This window comes from Pelodiscus sinensis, chromosome 11 (genome assembly GCF_049634645.1).
Source record: "Pelodiscus sinensis isolate JC-2024 chromosome 11, ASM4963464v1, whole genome shotgun sequence".
NCBI lineage: Eukaryota > Metazoa > Chordata > Testudines > Trionychidae > Pelodiscus > Pelodiscus sinensis.
In genome coordinates this window covers 905197-925184 of record NC_134721.1, presented here as the reverse complement: position 1 = coordinate 925184, position 19988 = coordinate 905197, and the positions used below count along the sequence as shown (strand labels likewise).

Genomic DNA, 19988 nt, shown 5'->3' with positions numbered 1-19988 from the left:
CCCTCTCCCGCAGACACGGCCACGTTCCTACCAAACAGGCTAGGGTCTAGCCTGTGCTGGACACGGATTCGGAGACAGCATGGAGGGTCCATCTACGCTGCACAATGAAATCCCACCACCGAGTCTCAGAGCCTCGGGCTCACGCTGCAGGGCTAAACACATCAGTACAGCCACACACCCCCCAGAGCCGGTGCCTGGCTCAGATCCCGAGCAACGGGGGAAGGTCTCTGAGCCTGGACTCTTGCCGGGGGAAACATCTACACCGCTGTGGTCAGCCCCCGGCCTGAGCCCCTCGTCCTAGGCTGTTAGACTCAGCCCCAGGGGGTTTTCATTGCAGTGGGGACATGCCCAGAGAGGATATGAGCAGCTGGGCTAACTGCCCCTTTCAGGGCCAGCCTACCCTTTCAGGACAGGCACTGGGGCCTCATAGAGGGGCCAGTCAGACCCACTTGGAAGGGGTCATTCCTATAGGGCTGAAAGATAGGAGAGACAGGCTGGCTCACACGGCCAGCCTGGGAGCAGAGGGATTCCCGGCGATGGCCTGAAGGGAGGTGGGCAGGAGAGCTGCCTGCACAGGGATGCTGTGGCGCGGACGCGCGGGGGCAGGGAAGCTAGCTGTTGAATTGTCATCACTGTTTTAAGTGGGGTGGTTATGGACGCATGGCGGTGCAGCCAATGGCGTGTGCCCTGAAGACGGGGCTGGCCAGCCCAGGGGCGGGTATTAACCCTTCCTCAGCGAGAAGCAATTAGGGAGCAGTTCAAGTTCCTGGATACCAGACAGAGGAGTTCTCCATGCAAAGATGTGTCCAATGCTGTGAATTAGCCATGGGGTTTTCCAACAACGGGTTGCAACCCAGGACCGGGTGGGGGAATGTCGGGCACTGGGTCTCTGCTGCAGGGGGATGGGCTGAGCAGTGGGGGGGCTCAGGCAGCTCCCTGCCTGTCCTAGCACCGCAGACTGAGCTGCGCCCCAGAAGCGGCCGGCAGCAGGCCCGGCTCCTAGGTGGGGAGGAGGAAAGCGAGCGCACAGGGTTCCCCACACTGCCCCTGCCCCGAGCACTAGCTTCGCACTCCCATCGGCTGGGAACCTGCTGCTGCTGCTTCTGGGGGCAGCCTGGTCTGCGGGGCCAGGAGAGGCAGGAAGCTGCCTTAGCCCCCCTGCTGCACCACTGACCAGGAGCCGCTCAAGGTAACCCCCCTCCTACGCCCCAGAGCGCTCCTCCTAGCCCACACTCCAGTCACATTACGTTGGGTCACAGGCATCAACAATCTTTTTCAATGGGGTCACGAGAAAACCATTTGAACCCCCCCCCCCCCAATCAGCACTCTCCTTCAGGCGGCTGGCCAGTCACACTCTGGCATGCAGAACATCGCTCCCCCGCAAGCACCAAGTCACACTGCAGCTGGCCAGTCATTCTAGAGCAAGGGCCCCCCTCTTGCGCGCAGTGATGGGGGTGGGACACAGCTGGTTGCTTTTTACCCTTACCGAAAGGAATCCACGTACGCAGCCAGAGGAGCGTGTGAGCAAGGGGAAGAGGCAGGCACGCGTTGGCACATTCAATGTCACGTTGGCTTGCAATAGCGTACAGTAGCAGGGCCGTCCTGTGCTGGACTCCCTGTGAAACAAGCCTCAGCTCCCCCCTTGTACAAATTCAAATCCAAAAGAAAGCATAACCCTGACTGTTTCAGCCTCTCTCCAACCCACATGTTCAGTGCAGCATTAAATAGTTTGAAAGAAGGACTTTTGGAGGACTGTGCATACTGCATGAAAGCATTCATTAAGTGTATGTTACAGTTACTTTTGCTGTCAAGTCAACAATGCTCAATCAGAGGCTGCTGAAATTTTGAGCTGCCCTGTTTAAGTCTAACAAATCACCTTTCAGCGCAAATCAATTCTGTTTCCTACTAACAAGGACAAATTATGTGTCACCATGGGATTAGTTTCTTTTACATTTCACCAAAAAAGCCCACCCCCAAAAAAGTGAGGGGGACACTTCCCACCAATATAACTTTGGGAAAACTGCTCATGTTTTCCACTGGCAGCAATGTTCCTGTGCTCGTGATTTTGGTTCTGTTTAAAGTTTCATATAGATGGAGCAAAGGTTTCCAGGAAGGAAAATCTGGATTCAAAAACTACTCAGCTGAGAGAAGAGAGTCAGAAGCTAACCCCAAGCCCAGATGCAAGTTCGGCTAGAGCTCCCAGCTTCACATTGGTCTCAACTAGTAGGCAGGACAGAGTACCCAAGAATTTGGGGTTGTACAAAATCTGTAAATCATTCTGGGGCTTAGGCCATCATTAGCTAGGACAGCCACCTACTTTACCCAGAGCATGTTTCAGACACCATAAACGTGAGCTAGCTCTGTTCTATTACAGTTTAGTGTATAGAGAGGGAGAAAAGCCTGTTGAGGGTCTTTCGGTTAAGCCTAGATGCGGGAGCAAGAGAGGTGATGTTGTGGTTGGTGTCTGCTATAGGCCACCAAATCAGGTGAATGAGCCAGACGAGGATTTCTTCAAACAACCAAGAGAAGTTTCCAGATCACAGGCCCTGGTTCTCGTAGGGGACTTTAATCACCCTGACATCTGCTGGGAGACCAATACGGCAGTACACAGACAATCCAGGAAGTGTTTGGAGAATGTTGGGGATAACTTCCTGGTACAAGTGCTGCAGGATCCGACCAGGGGCCTGTGCAGCTTGACCTGCTGCTCTCAAACAGGGAGGAGCTAGTAGGAGAAGTAGAGGTGGGTGGCAACCTGGGCAGCAGTGATCATGGGATAGTTGAGTTCAGGCTCCTGACTAAAGGAAGAAAGGAGAGTAGCAAAATACACACCCTGGACTTCAGAAAAGCAGCCAGTGACTCCCTCAGAGAACCGATGGGCAGGATCCCCGGGATACTAACATGAAGGGGAAGGAGTCCAGGAAAGCTGGCAATATTTTAAAGAAGCCTTATTGAAGGCACAGAAACAAACCATCTCAATGCGCAGTAAGAAAAGCAAATATGGTAGGAGACCAGACTGGCTTACCGGGGACATCCTTGGAAACCTTAAACACAAAAAGGAAGCTTATAAGAAGTGGAAACTTGGACAGAGGACTAGGGAGGAGTATAAATATATTGCTCAAGAATGCCGGGGAGTAATCAGGAAGGCCAAAGCACAACTGGAATTGCAGCTAGCAAGGTATGTGAAGGGTAACAAGAAAGGTTTCTACAGGCACATTAGCAATAAAAGGTGATCAGAGGATATGGAGCCTTTACTAGATGAGAGAGGTAACCTGTGACAGATGATGTGGGGAAAACTGAAGTACTCAATGCTTTCTTTGCCTCTGTCTTCACAGACAAGGTCAGCTCCCAGAATAATACACTAGACAACGCAATATGGGATGGAGATGGACAGCCCTCAGTGCAGAAAGAACAGGTTAGGAACTATGTAGAAAAGCTAACCATACACAAATCCATGGTTCCGGATTTAATACATCCCAGGGTACCGAGGGAGTTGGCAAATGTCATTGCAGAGACTTTGGCCATTACCTTTGAAAACTCGTGGAGAACAGGAGAGATCCCAGATGACTGGAAAAAGGCAAATGTAGTGCCTAGCTTTAAAAAAGGTAAGAAGGACAATCCAGGGAACTACAGACCAGTCAGCCTTACATCAGTCCCTGGAAAAATCATGGAGGGGATCCTCGAGGAATCCATTCTGAAGCACTTGGAAGAGGGGAAAGTGATCAGGAACAGTCAACATAGATTCACCAACAGCAAGTCATGCCTGACCAATCTGATTAGCTTCTATGATGAGGTAACTGGTTCTGTGGATATGGGGAAGTCAGTGGATGTGATCTACCTTGGCTTTAGCAAAGCTTTTGATACGGTCTCCCACAGTATTCTTGCCAGCAAGTTAAGGAAGTATGGATTGGATAATGAACTGTAAGGTGGATAGAAAGCTGGCTAGATTGTTGGGCCCAACGGATAGTGATCAACAGCCCGATGTCTGGTTGGTGGTTGGTTTCAAGCGGAGTGTCCCAAGGATCGGTTCTAGGGCTGGTTTTGTTCAACATCTTTATTAATGACCTGGATGAAGGGATGGGTTGTACCCTCAGGAAGTTTGCGGATGACACTAAGTTAGGGGGAGAGGTAGATACGCTGGAGGGCAGGGATCGGGTCCAGGGTCTCCTAGAGACATTAGAGGATTGGGCCAAAAGAAATCTGATGAGATTCAACAAGGACAAGGGCAGAGTCCTGCATTTGGGACAGAAGAATCCCAAGCATTGTTACAGGCTGGGGACCGACTGGCTAAGCAGCAGTTCAGCAGAAAGGGGCCTGGGGATTACAGGGGATAAGTTGGATATGAGTCAACAGTGTGCCCTTGTAGCCAAGAACGTATATTGGGCTGCATTAGGAGGAGCATTGCCAGCAGATCTAGAGAAGTGATTATTCCCTTTTATTCAGCACTGGAGAGGCCACATCTGCAGTACTGCATCCAGGGCTTCATTACCAGGGCTTGATAAACGGCGGCGAAAGCTGCTCGCCAGCCCCGCATTGCTCATGCGCGCGTCACCGGTAAACGGGGCGCATGGCTGAAATCTACTTGCCACGGGCTAGTAGAGCAAGGGTCTCAAGTTGCAGTGGGGGAGGTCTAGGTTGGACATTAGGAAAATCTATTTCCCTAGGAGGGTGGGGAAGCACTGGGCTGGGTTCCCTAGGGAGCGAGTAGAATTTCCATCCCTAGAGGTTTTGAAGTCCCGGTTTGACAAAGCCCTGGCTGGGATGATTGAGTTGGGATTGGTCCTGCTTTGGACTGGGACCTGGACTGGATGACTCCAGAGGTCTCTGCCAGCCCTGGGATTCTATGATACTGCTTAACATTTAAACAACTCCTCCTGTGTAGCCCTGACAAATGTAAACAGCCATTCAAAGCTCTGCTACAAAGAGCATTCTCCTGGCTCATCCCTTTGACCATGTCCCGTCTCTTTGCACCCCTCCTCCATCATATCAAACCCAAGTTACCTGTCTTCACTCCCAAGGCCTGACATGGCCTAGGCCTGCCCTACCGTTGTCACCAGTTTGCCCACCTATTGCATTTCCAAAGACTGTGGTGTTTTCTCCCATGCTGCCCTCCTACAAAGCTGTGTCTGTGTCCCCTTTACAGCCCCGACCCAAACTCTGCTTTGCCATGATGCCTGGCAAGCGGGTGTGCCTCCATGGTAACCAGAGGCTTATGCTGCCGCATGCTCATTCCTTTGTGCTCCCCTGCATTCCCCTGGAGTCTCTGGTTTTATAATCAGAGTGTCAGCTCTGTATGGCTGGAACCATCTTTTTGTTCTTTGTGTGTGCAGCACCTAGCACAAGGGGTCCTGGTTCATGAAAAGATCGGTTACTTACCTGTAACTGTTGTTCTTCGAGATGTGTTGCTCATGTCCATTCAAAGTAGGTGTGCGCACCGTCTTCCGGAGTGTTTTCCCTAGCAGTACCCGTAGCGCCGGCAGGGCACCCCCTGGAGTGGCGCTGCCATGGCGGGGCATAAGTACCCCTGCCAGCGCTGTCCCACCTCAGTTCCTTCTTGCTGGACACTCCGACAAAGGGGAGGTAGGGTGGGAGTCGAATGGACATGAGCAACACATCTCGAAGAACAACAGTTACAGGTAAGTAACCGTTCTTTTCTTCTTCCAGTGGTTGCTCATGTCCATTCGAAGAAGGTGACTACCAAGCTAACCCCATGGAGGAGGGGTCGGAATAGTCATAGCACCAGAGTCATGAAGAGAGGTGAACAATAAACGGATTTATTCGAACAATCCAACACTGATAAGGCACATATTAAGAACAATGACAACAGGACATATTTACATTACAGATTCGAGGACTGCAGAGCCCACCTCTGCATCCTCCTTGGCCTGCTGTGGTAGCGCATAGTGCGCTGTAAACATGTGAAGGGAAGTCCATGGGGCCGCCCTGCAAATTTCCGTGATTGGTACCTGGGCCCCAAAGGCCACCAAGGACGCCTGCGCCCTAGTAGAGTGTGCCTTCACCCTGGATGGGGTTTTACCAGCCAGTTGATAACATTCTGTGATGCATTGCACCACCCATCTTGATAGCCTTTGTGTCGAAATAGGCGACCCTTTCACCCTGTCCCCAAATGCAACAAACAATTGTTGGGATTTACGGAATGGCTTGGTTCTGTCAATGTATAACACCAGCGCCCGCTTGGCGTCCAGGGAGTGAAGCACCTGCTCCTTAGGGGAGGCGTGAGGTTTTGGGAAAAAAAACGGGAGATAAATCTCCTGGGACAGGTGGAACGGTGACACCACCTTTGGGAGGAAGGCTGGATGAGGCCGTAGCCTTACGTTGCTATGTGAAAAAACAAGGGAGGGCAGGTCTACAGTTAGCGCCCTTAGTTCCGACACCCTTCGAGCCGATGTAATGGCCACAATGAAAGCAACCTTCAACGAAAGGTGCTGCAGGGAACACGTGGCCAGTGGTTCAAAGGGGGGTAACATAAGCCTGTGGAGGACCACATTGGGGTCCCAGGCGGGAAGCAGGGCCCTCACCGAGGGATTCAACTTTTCCAAGCCAATAAGAAACCTTTTAACCACCGGGTTAGAAAAAAGGGAGACTCCTGCCTTACCAACATGGAAGACGGAGAGAGATGCCACATGGACTTTGATAGAGGAAAAGGACATGCCACTAGAACGAAGCTGGAAAAGATAGTCAAGAATAGTTGGAATAGGAGCCAAGAACGGGTGTACTTCTCTCCCGGATGCCCAAGACGAGAAGCGCCGCCACTTGGCAGCGTACGACTGTCTAGTAGAGGGTTTCCTGCTACTGAGGAGGACCATCTGAACCTCTCGGGAACATTCCCTTTCAGGTTGGCTCAACCACGGATAAACCAGGCCGTTAGGTGGAGAGACCGGAGATCCGGGTGAACCATGATCCCCTCGTCCCAAGGTTGAGTTAGCAGGTCCCGGACTGGAGGGAGTGCTATTGGATCTTGGGTAAGCATGTCCACTAGGATGGGGACCCAGAACTGCCTGGGCCACCTGGGGGCTATGAGAATGATCGAGGACTGAAATGTCCTCGCTCTGGTCAACACCCTGGAAATTAGGGGAAACAGGGGAAAAGCATAGAGAACGCCCTCTGGCCACACGGTCGTCAGGGCATCCCCCAGGGAATATTTCCCCAGCCCCAGCAGGGAACAGTAGTTCCTGCTCTTGGCATTGTGTGCCGAGGCGAACAGGTCTAGGCGGGGATAACTTCACCTGCGGAAAACCTGACGGAGAACAGAGTCCTTGAGCGACCACTTGTGGGCTCCAAAGGATCTGCTCAGCGTGTCTGTCATATCGTGCGTGACACACAGGTGCCAGAGTCACAGGGCCTCTTTGCAGAGGGGAGGCGAGTGCGCCCCACCCTGCTTGTTGAGATAAAATACCGCTGCTGTGTTGTCCATACGAACCAGGATCGAGCGGTGAGAGAGCCTTGGCAGGAAGGCTTCGCAGGCTCTCCTCACCGGCCGCAATTCCCGGATGTTTATGTGCAGGGTTCATTCGGAGGGAGACCAGAGGCCCTGAGTCCTGTGGCAAAGATCATGAGTTATCTGATCCGTTTTACATCAGGGGAAAGTAAGTGGGACCTTCCCGAAAGGAAAAGGAGACGATTATGGATTATTAGTAAGTGGATGGAGTGAACCAGGGAGCTCTGGGGTCCCAGCTGGGAGGGCTGTGCTTGGTGAACCTCGAACAGGATGGACGGGGACATAGCAACAGGAGAGGCCTGACTCCAAACCATGAGCTTTCATGCATATGCTAGCGTATTTGATGGAGAGTTACTTCAACTAGCTGGTGGCAGGCTCTGGCATTTGGTTTAATTTCCCTTTTTAATCTTTTCAAAGGAAAAGCAGCTTTTATATCCACACTCCCAGATTCCTCCTGGAGATAGCCCACTGCCTCACAACAGGTCTCCGATTCCTCAAGGAGATGTCCTAGCATCACACCACAGGGGGCTCCACCTTTCTTCAAAGCCAAACAACTCCTAGTATTTCAGAAGGCAAATGCAATAATCCACTCCGTTTTAGCTATAATCGTTTTGAATAAATTTATGAGGAAGAAGAGGTGAAGAGATGTACAGCATGACTGATTATATTAGCATAGAGCAGGCAGAGAAAATGTTATTCAGAAAAAGCAGATTCAGAGCAACTCTGTAAATTATACTGGGAAACCAGGGAGCAATCTCTGTTGAAAAGGTAAATAAATATTTCTAAAGGATGGAGCATGTTTCAGGAGGAAATCCTACCCCCTATCACAATGATTTGGATTATTTTCCCCATAAAAATGGGAAAAAATATTGTATTGCTCCCCAAAATTCCTTTTAGCTTCCGAGAAGCATTAGTTCAAATCTCACTGTGACGGAGCCACTCACCTCATGCAAGCCCCCCAATTGGCCAGGTGTGTCTGCTTCTACACTCTGCCAGCTTTGCTTTGGAACGATCAGCAGGGATTACCGCGAGCAGAGTAAATGTTCTCGGCCCTCTGGCAGAGTCACACACAGCCTATAGGTATAGCAACAAATAGACCCCTGCCAGGGACCAAGTCCAACAGGGCCTCCCCCACTGCCCTCAGCAACGTCTTCGGAGCCCTGTCTCCAGGCTCAGTTCTCAGTGAGCCTAACAGGGCCTCCTACAGAACCCTGAAGAGCCATAACCCCTCTGAAGCACCTTCAATGCTACGTGCTGCAGGGCCCCTCCTGGGAGACTCTGCTCTGTTGAGAGCCATCCCGACCCCAGCAGAGTCATTAGTTCAAATCCAATCCCCTTTAAGGGTTCACACAGTTCAATTAAATGCTGACCCCCTCTGAGGTCTTCTGCCCCTTCCCCGGCGTGGTTAACTCCTCCTCTGGGCTTAGACTGCGGCAGGAATAGGGAAGAATCCGGGCTCTCCCGCTACTCCAGGTCCCAACCCAGGGAACTTAACAGCCACGGACGGCTTCCCTTTAACTACATACTGCAGCATTTCCCTGGACCGTTTCCCTTCTTAACCCCAGCACTTGCAACTTCGCCCTTACCTCAGGGCCGAAGTCTTGCTTGAGCCCTTGTCATCAGCCACAAATACCTTCCCTGCTCCTCTGGTTCCGCCCTGCAACGGGGCGGCGGAAGTGAAGGCCGGACACAGCGAAGCCGTACACGGTGAAGGCCATACACAGACAAGAATGGGGAGGAAGGAAAAGGATGCTGACAGGAAGGTCAGATGGCTACTCAGCAAGGTACCTGCAAGTTGTGATGATTCTATTCTTTTTTTATTTCCTCCTTTTTATCACTTTTTGTGGGCTTGGCAGCAGAATGTGAGGGACTGGAATGCTCTGAGGGAGGTGCTTTCATAAACAGGTTCGGAGATTATGTTCCAAATATAAACAACAGACTGGAAAAAGGAACAGAGCTGTCAAGAGGAGTAGCTAAATGGGATGTTAAGACAAGTTACTGCCACTGGTGGAACAAAAAGAGCAGAAAAATCATAGATATGTGGGGCTAGAAGGGCTGTTGGGAAGTCATTAAGTCCAGCCGCCTGCACAGAGACATGCACTCTGTGCACATAAAAATTATCCCACACGTGGAAGGAAAAAATCTGTACATGGATGGAAAAGATTAGAGGGAACATTGCTCATCACTGCCAAGTAGAGTGTTCAGTTATGTTCTCTGGCTTACACATCACACTCTGTTACTACATCCCTGAATAGTTGCCTTTCACAACTGTATTACATTGTTGACTCATACTCTGTGTGTGATCCTCTATAAGCCCCAGATCCTTTGCAGCAATTCTAGCCCATTAGTCCCCATTTCGTAGTTGTGCATTTGATTTTTTCCTTGCTAAGCGTAGTACTTCGCACTTGTCTTTATTGAATTTCACCTTGTTTTAATCCAGACCAATTCTCCAATTTTAATCCTATCCTCCAAGTCCTTGCAACACCTTCCTGTTCAGTTTTAATCACAAATTTTGCAAGCACAAATATCAACTCCATTTGCCGAGTCATTAATGAAAATATTGACTAATACCAGACATGGGGCTAATCACTGATGGCCTCCACTGGATATTCCAGTTTGACAGTGAACTACCAAAAACGACTCTAGGTACAGTTCTTCGACCAGTTTTGCACCTGCCTTATAATAATTTCATGTAGATTGCATTTCCCTACTTTGCTTATGAAAATGTCATCTTTTGTTCTTGGTCCCTTCCCAACAAGACGTAGCTACAGTAAGCAGGCCAAGAGCATCTCCACAGTCTCCTTCAGATAAGTCTTAGTTCTCATCCAACATAGCGTGAGCATCCTCACCTCCCACCAATGAGGGTGTTTAGTCGGAGATGGCACTCAGCACTTTACAGGATTGGATGCCTTGTTTATTAGCAATGGAGTCTAGCAGACAAAGCCTGTTGTATCAAAATACCACACCTAACCCAATGTCTAGATCTGTCGTGTCCAACACACTAGCCACATGTGGCTATTTGGCCAGTCGAGCGTGGCTGGTTCACTACAGAACTGATTGGACATCACAGGTCTGGATAACGTACCGAGTCTCTGGTAAGGAGCCAAACAAAACAAAACAAAACACTGCCATTTCCTTTTGTTGCCTCACGACCGTGACTATAGAATCCAGTCCAGGTAAGTGCCAGGGTTGCCAACAACATTTAAATGAAAGTCCTCTGACTTGTTGCATCCAACTCTCTTGTAATCACCCATGATACTTCCCTCTTTGCAGACATCCCAGATGCTGCCAGAAGGAACTGGGTGATTGATTAGGGCTGCAAGATTTAATGTATTCACGGAACCTTGCTCTGCTAACTGCTCATATTCATCTCAATAAGGATTGAATCGGCAGGCCATGCTATGCCACCAGGGTAATTACAGGCACAATGTATGAGATTTTTAAAATCCTCCTGTTTTAGTTTATATCAAGCATGAATGACAAGTAAGGTCCAAAAGGTCATAGCAAAGGCTTAATACAATAAACAGACTGCAGATTGTTCCAATATTGGGGCCCAAACCTGCACCCATGATGGAGACAAAACTCCGTTACTTTCAGTGGGAAGGTTGTTTGGGGCCGGGGACATTTGCCTTAATAAGGACTTCAGGATTAGGCCTTTACCCGAGCACTGTAATCCAAGGAGACAGATCTTTCATTGAAACTTAGAACAAAGCCCAAGTCACTCACACACATTTAAACAACTCATTAAAAGTACCAGAGGGGGAGCCGAGTTAGTCTGTAACTGGGAAAACTTAAAAAACAACCGATAGTCTAGCAGTGCTTTAAAGGCTAACAAAACGTGGAGATGGGATCGTGAGCTTTCGTGGGTCCAACCCACTTCTTAAAAGTAATCACTGCTACAGTTTGCAACCTCCACGCTTCTGCTTGACTCACATTTCTCCACTGAGGTGGCAGCAGCGGCTGGAGCTCCAGGCCTCTTTAAATTGCCAGGGGAGCACTGGAGTGCTGCTTTGCATGGCTCTGAAAACTGGGGCCGCGTGCACTGTGGTCTGGGCGGCACTAAGTGCTGACTGCCCTCCGCCACACCCTTCTGTCGTCAGCCCCGCCCCTTCCGGTGTCCCTCCACACACCTTACCCGGGTAGGGACCCGCGGTGGCTGTCAGCCCCACAGCGGCCACCATACCAGAGTATCTGAGATACCGCAGGTAATCTGCTGATTGGCTAGTGGCTGCTACAATAATTGCACTATTTATTACTACTACCACACTACACAGGCGCCCTAGTCATGTACCTAGGCCCCGCAGCTCTAGGCTCTAAACAAACACAAAAGAAAAAGACAGTCCTGGCCCCACAGACCTTACCATCTACGTAGGGGAGAAGAGATAACCAATGGATACGGACAGTCAGACAAGAGTACAAGGAAACAATGAGGCAATATTGCTCAGCCTGATAAACAATGGTCTCAGCACACCAGCAGCCTGAGCACTGTCAAGTTGTTTGTAGGTGGTCAGGGGAAAGGAGAGTTATGAGGAGAATTTTGAAGGAGCATAATGGAGTCTTTGCAGATATTTGTGTGGAGAACAAGAACGAGGGGCAGAGCAGGAGAAGACACAAAGGTGCTGTTTGAAAATGTAATAAGTGGGTAACAGAAGCTGGCATCATGAGCCAATCAAAGACAGGAGCTGACATTTTGACAGCACATGAGGGACAGAAGTTAGGGTGGGGCTAAGGCCTGACAGTGACGCTTTCTTTAAGACTTCCTTGGTACAAACATCACCTCTTTGATTAAGAGATGCAAAAGAAGGTGGTAGTGAAAAATGGGCCTGGTATAATGTTCAGCCTCCCATTTCTCAGCTGACAGAAATGATGGAGGAAAAAAAAGTCTGTCTTCATGCAGTGCTTTCAGAGTGAAAAGATCCTTCATGCAGAATTGCATTTGTTCTTGATTCCTCTACAGCCATCAGGAGGAGTGAATTTCTCAATAATCATGTTTACTTGAGAGAAACACTTTCAGAGATTTCTCCCATTTAAGTTTTCCCTTTGTTCCTGCTCTTCGTTTCCAGAGTTCTTTGAGAGCAGGCGTAGGTTTTCACTGATGAGTGGGCCAGACCATTTTCTATTGTTGCTGTGATTTTTTTCAGTTTTCTTTTTTAAGCAATCTTCACTTCTCAAACTTGCCTTCTCCTCAAGTTAACTTCAGTTTTTCAGTGTCTGCTTTTTGTTTCTGGCCTGCAGTGGAGTAGCGCTGTTAATATTTGTGACTAGGGATGGGCAAACCCCTTTTGTCTGTTTTAAATGTTGAACTTTTGAACTCACATCTTGAACTTGAATGCTGCTGGGCTTGTGGGAGAAACAGTGCTAAAAGAGCAGAGAAAAAAATCCAGAAGAAGAAACAGGATAAAAATGGAAGGCAGGAGGAAAAAGAGAGCTACCTTTTTTGTAACGTGTTCTTCGAGATGTGTTGCTTTTGTCCATTCCATGTTAGGTGTGTGCGCTCGCCACATGCATTGGTGCCAGAAGTTTTGCCCTTAGCAGTCCCGGTAGAGGACAGCCTCTGAAGTCCATGGAGTGGCGTCCACAGGGCAAGGTAAAAGGGGCATTGCAGGCTTCGCCCATCCTCAGTTCCTCCTTGCTGGAGGCTCCGCCAGTGGGGAAGGAGGGCAGGCTGTTGAATGAACATGAGCAACACATCTCGAAGAATGGCAGCTATGGAAAAGATAACCGTCTTTTCTTCAAGTGTTTGCTCATGCCCATTCCCTGTTAGAGGACTCCCAAGCAACACCAATGGAGATGGATAGGACTTCAAGGAGAAGTCGTTCGTAACACAGCTCTGCCAAACCCAGTGTCACCCAAGCCCATCCCTACGGGGTCATGGAGCCTGAATCAATCCCTGCTCACCCCTGGCCCTCCCCACTCTACCCCTTCTGCCCATGCTCCACCTCCTTTTACCCCCACTGCACCCCTTCCCTGAAGCCCCCTCCCCTGGGGCACTTCCTATGCAAGCCAGGGGATTACCAGGGTGCCTAGCATGAGGCAGCAGCAGGGGTCGGGCCCACCCTGCATTCATCATGGTGGCTGAATCTGGAGCTACCTGGCATAATATTAACAACTATTAGGAAACAGAAAATATAACGCCATGATAGAATTCCATGGTGTGCCCAAACCTCAAATATTGTGTCCAGTTTTGGTCACCCCATCTCAAAAAGGATAGTGTAGAAGGAGCTAAGTTTCAGAGGAGAGTGAAAAGGATGATCCTGGGTATGGAAGCCATTCTACATGAGGAGAAGTTAAGATTAGGGCTGCTCAAGTTAGAAAAGAGATGATTAAGGTCTATATGACAGAGAGCTATTGATTCATGAATGGTGTGGCAAAAGTAAATAAGGAAGTGGTGTTTATTCTTTCCCACAGTACAAAAGCCAGGGATCACCCAATTAAATTAATAGGCAACAGATTAAATACAAACAAGAAGTATCCTTTAATACGACATACCATTAACCTGTGGAACTCATTGTCATAGGATATTATGATGGCCAAAAGTATAACTGAGTTCAAAAAGGAGTAACAGGTCTGTGACAGGGTCTGTGCTGCTTGCCTCTGGGACTAGCTCTCTCAACTGGCACACCCTCTCAGGCGGTACCTCTTCCACCACCTTCTCCACCCACAGATCCATCTCAGCCTAGGAATTGCAGCATCCTTTTCATGATTCATCTCTCCAGCTCTGCCACCATTTGTGGTTCCCCACTGTCCTGGGTTAGATATCTTAGTCCAACTGTCAAGCCACTACCCCAGTGGCGAGTGGGGGGGGAAAGACATTAGCCCACCCACTACTCTGGGTCCAGACCCAGGGGGTTGGCTGACAGCAGCCTCTTTCTTCAACTCGCTCTTCCTTCTCTGCTGCTTAAGCTCCCTGGGCCACTTGCCCAAGGCCCCAGCACCTTTTTGCCCTCTTCTCAGGGTCTTGAAGCACCCAGCCATGAGCTCTCTCTCTCTCTCGCTCCCCTGGTTCCTGCTAGCATGATCCCATTGTTCCCTCTAAGCTGCACACTTGCTCAGGTGCACAGAGGAAATGTCTACCCTGCCCACCTCCTAAGCAGAGTAGTGGGCAGTAAGCGGCTGCTCTGGTGGCCGGGCCAGAGGAGCCAGGTGGTAGAAAAGAGGCAGCTGCTCTGGCGGCCAGGGCCCAAGTAACCATGTGGCAGGCAGCAGTGCTGCTGAAGAGGCCAGCAGAGAAATGCCAGGGAGACCAGTTGGGAGTGTGACATTACCATGCATGAGTGAGTTAACCCCGAGTGGTGAAAAGTCCCATAAGAAACATCAGCAGCAGAATGGGAAACCCCAATCCAACTTTTTCTTAAAATACAGACTACAAAGCAAAATCCAGTTTAATTTTCTGCTAGAAACGGGGGTGACACCTTTGCTGTTGGGAAATGGAGAAATCCCTAGATCAGGGAAAGGCAGAGGAGGCTGTGTTCAGTACACTCCCCCTGAAACTCTGGTACTGGCCACTGTCAGAGTCAGGATACCAGGCTGAACAGCCTATTGGTCTAAGCTAATATAACCACTATATTCTCCTTCCAACTCAAAAAGCCTTCTGAAACTCCCAGAAGCTCCAGCTCCACATGGTTTGCCTTTCCCACCCCGTTTTTGTTTATTACAGTAGGGTCCAAAGAAAACACGTATTGGTGCTCTCTTGGAAACTTGATTCCTCACAAATGTCCCCAGGTCTGCAGCCTTGTGGTAGACATCCGGCTTTGACTTCAAAGCTTTGGTTCAGATGTGAATTCCTATTCTGATGCAGAAACGTAGCTGCCACTTTAACAGCAGCAAACCCATGGGACTAGCAGCAGTTAAGTGCCTTGAAACCGCCTCTGTTTATCTTCAGTAAGGAAGCTTCCTAGAAGGACACCAGCCTGCAATGTATTAAATTGTCTGCAAATTTAATGCAAAGAATGGGGGGGGAAACCTGATGTTCCCTGCCTGTATGTCTGTGGTTGACAAACTCCCACCAACATTCTGCTGTCCATTCTCAAAAGTGAGCCTTTATCTTTCACATCCCAACCCACAGACCAAAAATCCTCACATACATCATGTGCTGTTGCCTGCATATGTCATTTGAACGAGTTGTAAGCTTGGTTCAGGAAAGAAAATTAGTTGCTGTGTGAAACCCAGAAGTTTTGCAAACTATAACACGCCAATAAGTGGGAGAGCTGCATAAGTGGAGGAGTAGGCCTGGAGAATTCTGTCAATTTGTTCCCATTCTCAGTTCTGTTATCAAATTCAAGTTGCGTGCTCGCTGTTTTCTTATCGGCCCTACGATCTACCTTGGCTGGTTGCTGGGAGGGTTAGTCACTATTCTGGTGTTTTGAAAATATAAATTGATATATAATTGCCACATAGCTCCGTACATCTTGGGCCCCATCCCTGCAAAGCTTGCGTATGCATTGACTTCCATGAGATGACTCAGAGAATAAGGTTGGGCGTGGGTATTAGTCTTAGTCTTTGCAAGATCTGAACCCCAGGCAGTCGCAACTGCCGCATTTTAGCCCACACGCACATCTGGGATGGAGACATCTCAGGCAACGTTGTTCTTAACGTTGGCGATGGCTCCGCCGTAGTTCTAACTGGGCCCCTCATGTCCTACCAAATTCCACGGGGAGGGAATTTTCATGATTAAAAGCCTCATTTCCATAGATGTTGTTATTATTATTTTAAACACTAACATTGTGGTAGCACCTATAGGCCACTACCAGGTTGGCCCTGATTGTGTTACACGCTTGTATGTTCTCTAATACAGGGCAGTCACTGCTTCAAAGAGCTTTGAGCCACAATTCTGGCCCTGTAAAGCTTTACTCTTCACATCTCTTGATCTGCACAGGCTTTACATCTCATGTTGCTTTAAAAAGTGCTGGAGCAGCCAATGCATTCTGGCTCCCCTGCCTGTCAAGGAAACATGCATTGACCTTCAACAAGAAAAGGTGGTGTACCTGTTAGTGCAAAGCAATTAACTAATAATGAAAATAACCACACTTTGTGTCACTCTGCCAAAAACCTGAGGTTTATTAATGGTCCATTAGGTTGGAAATAAAAATGTTTAATCCTGTTTAGGTGGCTTTGAGGTGCCTTTCCTACACATTCTATTCTTGGGATCTGAGGAATGTAACTGTACTAATAGGTACTCATTAAGAGTGCATGTGTTGTATGCACAAACTCTTGACCTCCATACAAAGGTGAATCGGTGCCAGCTACCTAAGTGATACAAACTGCAGGGAAGCGTTTTCAGCTCCACAGACTACTTACAGGTCATAAAGAGCAGGAAGAAGAGGAGGGAAATAAAAATATCACCATCTCCCAAACAGGCAAGCCACAAAACACACCGGGCATGTCCGAGAGCAGGCACTGCAGATCCCCCACCTTTGAAAACATCCTCAGATTATTTCACAAAGCCCACTTTGCCATTTCCCTACAGCCCTGTTACACTGCTCACCTGATCCATAAAGGGCCCTTAACAGTAGCAAGCACTAAGAATGCCTTCCTTGCAAAGCTGTTCTCTGGCCAGCAGTGTGATAGCTCTCTACCTGCTCCCTCTCCAGCACAAGGAGCAGCCCAGGGCATGCTGGGGAAGGGAGAGGATGTGGTCTGCTGTGGGGAGTGTCTCTCCCAGCACTGGTGTTAGTGGGGCTGAGGCAAATGTTCTAAAAATACCGCTGTGGAGTTCCTATCTCAGGCAGGAACTTGGGCTCCCGAGCCCTCCTGATCCCCAGGGCTCCCAAACATCCACGCTGCTCTTTGCATTGTGCCTCTAGTATGAGCCCTGCAAACCCAAGTCTGCAGGGAAACATGCTTCCAGCGGCAAAGTAAACGTGCCCTAGGGCAGGGGTGGGCAAAAGGGCCTCCGCCGGCCGGATCCGGCCCACCAAGCAAGTTGATCTGACCACGGACACCCTTTGGCCCACCCCTGCCCTAGGGTATGTTTACTTTGCCACTGGCATGTCAGACCAGCACAGTGTGACTTCAGAGGCCCCTCAGACCCACAGCAGTCTCCATAACAAGGGTTCAGAGCCACCTTTGCCTTCCCTCCCTGCATTCCCGCACAGGCAGAGAATCAGGGCCCTAGTGTAAGCCCCCACTTAGAATTAGCCCTGACTCATAAATAAAAGGTAGTTTTGGGGCTCATAGCTACTTAATAGCCCATGTGCCTTTGTGCAGAAATAGTCGTGGATTAGCAGCCCACCCATTTACCACACAGTAGAAGTTACCCTCATTCACTATCTGTTCCTTTATTATGTACCTGCGGGAGGAGGCAATAAAAGCAGCGGCTCATACAAGGAGATCCAGGATGTTCCTTCGGCTAACATTGCTGAAGGCCACATTTCCCATTGTTAACGAAGCAAATACCCAGGGCCATGCGTATGCTCTGAACCATGGAGTGTAGACAATGAAATGAGACAACATGATACCATGAAATGAGCTGTTACCTTGATAGCCAGTCAGTGGCTGCTGCACAGGTGTATCTCCCATGGGCTTGAGAAGTGTTGCAATTCACAGAGTAGTAGCAGGTAGGGGATGTTGCCCTTCTCCTCAGGATGGATTTTCAACTGCTCGGCACCCACAACTCAAAGGAGTTCATCTCTCTTTTGGGAATCTAAATAGAGGTGAATGTTTCAGACTTGTTTAGCACCTAAGTAGCTGAACTCTTGAAAATTTGGCCTTGTTATACACTTAACCTCTCTCTGCCTCTGCCTGGAAAACAGGGGGAATAATGTTTAGCCACCTTTGTAGAGCACTTTGAGCTTTGGGATGAAAGGTGCTAAGTAATATTTTTTAATTAACAGTATAATTATACTAAAAACTGAAAAAACATAAACAATGAATAGTCCTGCAGAATCTTAGAGACTAACAAAAAATGTAGATAGTAGCATGAGCTTCTGTGGGCACAACCCACTTCTCCAGATGAAAGGAGTTAAGGGACCCAGGGTACAAATAAATATGGCCAATTAGAGTGTCCACGCTAAATGAGGCTAATAGAGTGGGCTCTAAGGACCCGGGGCTTAGCTTTTTATGTTGTTAGGGTGCGGGAGGCAGCAGTCCATCCAGTTCACAGCTTTGTTCAGACCTCATTTCCAGGTGTCAAATTTGTAAATGAAACCAAGTTCTGGCAGATTCTTGCTGCTTAGATGGCCTATGAGATGCCAAGATGGCCACCCCAGCTTCCAAGGGCACCAGTGGGGGCCCACCTCCCTACAGCTACTATAGGAAACCCAGTTAGAGGAAAACGGGCACAGCTGGAAAGCCCTGTGCTGCTCTCCTCCCCAGCTGTGGTTTTGAGTGTGTAGGGCTGCTAGCACAGGTGTAAGTCAGAGTGGCCTTGGGGTTGCTCTGATTTTCAGCAGGGGATCAGCTCTGCACACAGCAGCCCTTGCATTGAGGGAATACAAGAGTGCCCCTTAGGCTGCCTTCACAAGCTGAGTAGTGTGCCCCCAGGACAGCCAGTCACATGGTGTTCCTCATTTTGTTTTTATTGTGCACACTCTCATTTTGCCCACTTCCATCCCCCTTTGTGGAGCTCGAGCTTTGAGTTAAATCCACTGCTCCTGATAGTCACTTTCATTGCAGCCTTTGCAAAACAGGTGTCAGGAGGAATGAATATGATTGCATTTCACTATTCAGTTAACTGCAGAATGGTGCAGTTGGTGTGGAATGAGTAAAACCCAACTTCAACATTTAGCAGCATCGGAAAGCTGGAGATCTGGTAAAAAAAATGCAACACTAATGAGTTGTTTTAATCCTTGGGGGTTGGGACCAGAAGCTGAATCCTTCATCATGCAATCAGGATCATGCTTTTGGCCTTGTCACGTTGTAACCCACTCTGAGGTGTAGCTGCAGCTGTCTCCCTTCCTGCCTCAGGGTGTTGGGTTCACCTATAGGAGCAGCTGGCACCTCCGCCTAAGGACACCCCTCCCAGTGCAGAAATCACAGAGGCCTGGCCCTTGGGAAAATAGTCAACACCCAATCTCATGCAGAGGAGTGCCTGGCAGAGCACACAAGAATAAAACAGCTCTCACAACTCCCAGGGTAATAAAACAGTAACTGAGTTACAGGGGAACTCGGGATAAAGGACAGGATAATAAAAGGGAAGGAATCAGGATAATAAAAGACAAAAAACCAACAAGACATAAACCCTAACCCTCCCACATTTACAGCCAGTGCTAATCACCCAGCACCTGTCCGGGCAAAGAGTGAGTTTAGACTCAGCATTTGATGGCTGGTGCAGCACTGAAATCAGAGGGCAGATTAAAAAACAATAACAAAATAGATAAGGTCTGTTCTTACCAAATATCCACACCAAGCAGATCAAGACTGTCTGGGGCTTTCTGGTCTGAATTAAAATGTGGCATTAAACTAATATTGCCTTGGAATATGCACAGAAACAAAAGTGTTTGCTATGGAATTTGGTCCCATTTTGCCATGGAATATCTGGGACCTCGATACTAGTGGTTTAAAATGAGTCTAATGTGGGAGCTGCATGTGAGAA

The 19988-nt window shown here is 49.0% G+C and overlaps 1 long non-coding RNA gene across 2 annotated transcripts in view; it reads right to left on the bottom strand.

Annotated features, from left to right (window-relative positions):
- The window catches only part of LOC112546377 (uncharacterized), a 304651-nt gene that overhangs the window by 253266 nt on the left and 31397 nt on the right, over nucleotides 1-19988 (bottom strand). For both annotated transcript variants that reach the window (XR_012906421.1, XR_012906422.1), the window contains exon 3: nucleotides 17932-18098. This is a non-coding gene — a long non-coding RNA (uncharacterized LOC112546377). The remainder of the gene's footprint in view (nucleotides 1-17931; nucleotides 18099-19988) is intronic.